General features: G+C 40.0%; 1 long non-coding RNA gene and 1 pseudogene across 1 annotated transcript; one reads left to right on the forward strand and one right to left on the reverse strand.

The window, feature by feature from the left end:
• Positions 1 to 248: 248 nt before the first annotated feature.
• On the forward strand, positions 249 to 3,106 carry LOC149767933 (uncharacterized). Its single transcript, XR_016399791.1, has 3 exons — positions 249 to 528; positions 1,151 to 1,219; positions 2,278 to 3,106. It is a non-coding gene; the product is annotated as an uncharacterized LOC149767933 (long non-coding RNA).
• A 916-nt stretch (positions 3,107 to 4,022) lies between these two features.
• Positions 4,023 to 4,388, reverse strand: LOC149767934 (secreted RxLR effector protein 161 pseudogene; annotated as a pseudogene).
• Positions 4,389 to 5,314: the final 926 nt, after the last annotated feature.

Genomic DNA, 5,314 nt, shown 5'->3' on the forward strand with positions numbered 1-5,314 from the left:
CATAATCTACATTGAGTGAGGGATTTACTGTTGAAATTTCTGCTCAAACGGATTAGCCTACAGCCTGGAACAAAACAAGTTAAGTGAGTCCCTCGGAAGCCTGTCATTACAGAAAACTGCAGACCTAGATTTGTCCAAAATTTCAGTAAAAAGTAGGAAGCATGATGTGGCCTGAAACCTAGTTTTTTAAAACCCCCTGGAAACCACTCTTTTGACACGTTAGGTATCTGGGAAGCTAACGTGTCAAGAGGGGGGGTGTCTAGCATGTTTTCAGCAGGCAGCAACTTGTGCTGCTGCTGTTCAACCGTTAGGAGAAGTTTAGTTGTTGGTTGTAGGTGCCAGCCCAAATCAGGCCAGGAAAAGCTCCAGGGAGGGAGAGAGGAAGCTAGGGAAGAGAAAGAGATACTTGGGGAATCCAAAGAATTTGTGGAAGAAGGTTTAAAGTAAATAGGAAGAGCAACTTGCTGTTGGGCTGCAGAACAGAAATACAGAAATTCTGGTGCACCCAGGCTTCCCAGCGAATTTCAGGTGAGTTTTCCAAACTTTTTAGTGATTCTAATTGTAGTCCCACGTAGGAGGGTGATAAAGGAAGATTTTAGTTATTTTAGATGAATTTTTAGGTATGAAAAAGGATTTGAACTATGCTTCCGAAGTTGTTGAAAGCAGTCTGAAATTCTGCAGAATGAAGCGATGGGATTTCTTTGTGTTTTAGGTGATTAAATTGTTATTTAAAGCTGAAAGTTTGTAGGTTGTGTTAGGGATTTCCTAGTCCTAACACAGAGCCTAATAGGTGGAATTGATTGTTTAAGAACCTCCGGGTGTTAAGAGGTTTAATTGGCTCGAAAATAGAACAAACAATTTGAAAACAGGGAAATTGAATTCTGATTTATTTTTGATGTTAAGTAGTTGTTTGGCAGCTGAAAATTTATAGATGATATAGAAGGTTTTCTAGCCCTAACCCAGGGTATCAAAGAGGGAGATAAAAGCTTGGAAACCTTTGAGATTTGAGAGGTTTTATTGATCCTAAAACAAGACAAGCAAGGTAAAAATCAGAAAGTTGAGATAAGGGTGTTGGATTTCTTTTTGGAACATGCATAATCATGTTGCATCATATAGGTTATAATTTTGACCGACTCTTTTAATTGTTTAGGAGGAGAAGAGAGTCCCGGAAGTGTGCCGGGAGTATCAAGCACTAGGGTGGTGCATTAGCCATCACAAGGTGAGTGGTTTTCTTCTTAACTATGGTAGTTTATTTTATAATTCTAGAGAAATAAATGATGTCTCCAAATTCAGAATGAATATGCTATATAATGAAAATAAGAAGTATTAATTCTCATGATTAAATTGCTTTTTATCAGTGGATAAATGATCTAATTTGGAAAATATATGCTATGCTTGAAAATACTTTAAATTCATGTTTGTTGATTCATAAGTTTATGAACTTGTTTGGGAATGGATTAACCCAAAGTGACTGAACCACTTAAAACCCCTTATCACGGCCAAGAGAGTCATTTTAGTTTGACTCCAAGCTATTCTGGAGTCGGCCCCTGTACTCTAGAGTCGACTCCAACCTTGTTACAGTAACTAATATTTGCACTTTACCTTGGATACATCACATTAGAGTTTATGATATGTGCCCAGTAGGGCAGAGATGGGACGCCGGGAGGGCGTAGCTATGATATGTGCCCTGTAGGGCAGAAATGGGATGCCGGGAGGGCGTAGTAATGATATGTGCCAGTGGGGCAGAGTTGGGATGCCGGGAGGGCGTAGTAGTAGCACCATGCATAGGACTGTCGGGCTACACATGAGAATGGTGCCTCATGCGAGTGGCCGGCAGTAGGGCTCGCGGGAGCCATGATTTTCAATATTTAAGCTATGTATACATATGACTGAGCAATAAATGTATTATTTTTAAGCATAATGATTTTAGAACCTATGTGAATGTTCTATGTATCAAATTCCTCAAGGAAGGAAAGTGGACTCTACGGTCCAGAAAAATGACTTGAGCAAGGCGATTTTATTAATGCTTTATTTTAAAACAACAGCTTTATTTCCTACTAGTTGTAGTACTATTGGCAAACAATAGATTTCTTATGGGGTTGAAATCTAAGTGCTTTAAAATCAAATGCAAAAGTTTCATATGTGGCATAAACATGTTATATTTAATGTTTGTAAATAAGTATCACAGCTGAAACCTCTTATTTCCTCATGGTTAACAGATTATCCACTTACTGGGACTTAGGTCTCATTCCTCTCTTTTTCTGTAAATTTTTGCAGATCGAGAGTCATAACATTATAAAGGTACCGCATCAGCATCATCCTAGAAGTTTGTCATAGAAGGTTGGCCATGCCCCTCCGAGTGAAAAGAAAAACCTTTGTATTATGCATATAGGTGGGGTGTGAATGTAAAGTAACTTGAGACAGATGTAAACTTTGTTATATTTTGAGCTATGTCTAGTAGACTTTAAGTTATAAATGAAAGCTTGGGTTGCTTTTAGTTATGATTAAAGTGAGTTAAATTAATTAAACTGACAGGTTTAGGATGTGTTAATTTTTATTGGTTGGTTGGTTGGATATAGTAATTGACAAGTTTTTAATAGTAACTTGTGAACCGCGGCACAAGCTGCTAATAGAAACTCTGCTCGATACTGTACCCGACTAACCTACTGTGGGAAGGGATCCCATACCATCACTGGATGAGAGTTGGCTATATAAAGAGGCCATTGGCTAGGGAAGAGGGGACGGGGAGGAGAGGTTCTTGGTTGGGCCAAAGAACGGGGAAAAGAGCGAGGAGGTGGACGAACATAGCTCGGGTTCAAAAGAAAAAGAAAAGAGGAACGGAGCAGGGAAAGTGCTCTATTTTGGAGAAAAGAAAAGAAAAAAAAGAGAGTTCCACCGTGGGAGAGAAAGGGAGAGAAACAATGAAATTATTTTTTTTCTTTCTTTGTCATTTTATTTGCAGAAGAGAAGAGGCATTAGGCTTCCAATCTCCATTTTTATTTTTGTAATCATTTTTTTATGAAATCCATCAATTTTCTTTCATACAATCCGTGTTCTAGGTTCAGTTTAATTTCTACTTTTTATGCAATCTATTAATTTGTCTTTTATGCACTCCATGTCTAAGTTTTAATTTAATATTCTGCAATTTATTTTATGCATTCTGGAATTCTTATTTTAATTGCAAAAGTTTTCTTTCTTCCCTTTGTTTATTTTTGAATAGAAAACTAGCTTTGGTTTAGAGATTAAATATCCTCAAGAAATTGTTTTAAAAAGAAAAAAATATATATATTGCCATGAATCTTAATGGAGTTTCTATTCTTTATTTGTATGCTCCAATTGCCTCCCTGTGGATCGACCTCCTACAACCACTATTCATCAAATAGAGGATGGTAAGAGTAATAAAAACATATTTATTTGTTGGTTAAGATTTTGACAACGACACCCTGTTTAAGTCATCCTAAGGTCTACAAGAAGAAAGCCGACAACAAGTCTCAAGCAGGTAGAAGACTAAATTCCGTCTCTACCCAAATCTGAAACAGGCCTGGGGCGACTCTTTAACAGCATGAGTCGACCATTGCCGATCCCTTTGACAGTATGAGTCGACCCTTGCTCTTCAAGGGTCGACTCTTTAACAGCATGAGAGAGCAAGGGTCGACTCTTTAACAGCATGAGTAGACCCTTACACTATTTCCACTGTAGTTTTTTGCATTCCTTGCTTTGGATGCACTACACTTGTGCCCACAATCTCTACCTTGGTGCTCCAAAGCCTCTGCAAGCTCCACTTGGTTCGTTGACCCCATCAACCCCACACAAGAGAGAAAACTATTCCGTGGAAGAATCTTCGTAAGTGCATCCGACTGGTTCTTCTTTGTATGAACTTTCACCAGCATCACTTCACCATCCTCCACTAACTCTCTGATCCTGTGGTACCTCACGTCTATATGCTTTGTGCGAGCATGATAGACTAGATTCTAAATCAATTGTAGAGCACTCTGACTGTCGCTGTATAGCACCACTGTACTCTACTTTACCCCCATCTCCTGAATGAGTCTCTTCAACCAAAGAGCCTCCTTGGCAGCCTCTGTGATCCCTATATACTCGGCCTCTGTGGTGGACAAGGCCGTGATAGGTTGAAGGGTTGATCTCCACGAAATCGGTCTACTAAACATGCTGAACACATAACCTATATTGGACCTCCTCGTATCCAAATCACCTGCAAAATTTGCATCCACAAACCCTTCCAATGGATCTGAAAACTCCCATGAGGCATTGGAGTTCCTCCCATATCCATCTTGCTGCTCAAAAGTCAGACCAAGCTTATGAGTTCCTTGTAAATCCCGAAAAATCCACTTCAGTGCCTGCCAGTGCTCATTCCTCGGGTTTGCCATGTACTTACTCACTGGGCTCACTGCATGTGTTATGTTTGGCCTACAACACACCATAGCATATTCACGCTGCCCACGGTACTAGCATATGGAACTCTATCTATGTACTCTTTCTCTTCATCTATCTGGAAGGACTGCAACTTCGAAAGAGACATGTGGCTTGCAAGCGGTGTTCCAACTGGTTTGGCTTTATCCATCCCAAACCTAATCATGACCTTCTGAATGTATCCTCCCAATGACAAGTGGAGGACACCCTTGCTTCTATCTCTGCAAATCTCCATTCCAAAAATTTTCTTGGAAGGACCCAAATCCTTCATCTCAAATTCAGCAGACAATACTAATTTCAACTCATTCACTACATTAATACTCCTGCTGGCAATGAGCATATCATCCACATATAGAAGCGAATATAGAGCATTCTTCTCATCCACATCCTTCACATGGACACAATTATCATGCTTACATCTGGAAAATCCAAGACTAAGAATAAAGATATCAAACCTCTTGTACCACTGTCGGGGTGACTGCTTCAAACCGTAGAGAGATCTTTTTAGTAGACACACCTTTTCTTCTAACTTCGGCTGTCTGAAACCAGCTGGTTGCTGCATGTATATCGTCTCCTCTAGGCTCCCATGTAAGAATGTCATCTTCACATCCATCTGCTCCAATTCCATATCATACTGTGCTACCAAAGATAGCAACACCGAATTGAAGTATGTCACACTACCGGAGAGAATACCTCTGTGTAGTCCACTCCCTCTCTCTGTGAATACCCCTTGGCTACTAGCCTTGCCTTGTACCTAACTCCACCTTGCTCTGAAGGCACCTCTTTCTTTATGAAAACTCATTTAAAACCAATGGACCGAGCACCTTTCGGTAGATCCACAAGCTGCCACGTCCTGTTCTTCTCAAGAGACTGCATCTCTTCC

This window comes from Phoenix dactylifera, chromosome 3 (assembly GCF_051530095.1).
Source record: "Phoenix dactylifera cultivar Ajwa chromosome 3, Ajwa_hap1_PhDact_Kaust_v1.1, whole genome shotgun sequence".
Lineage (NCBI taxonomy): Eukaryota > Viridiplantae > Streptophyta > Magnoliopsida > Arecales > Arecaceae > Phoenix > Phoenix dactylifera.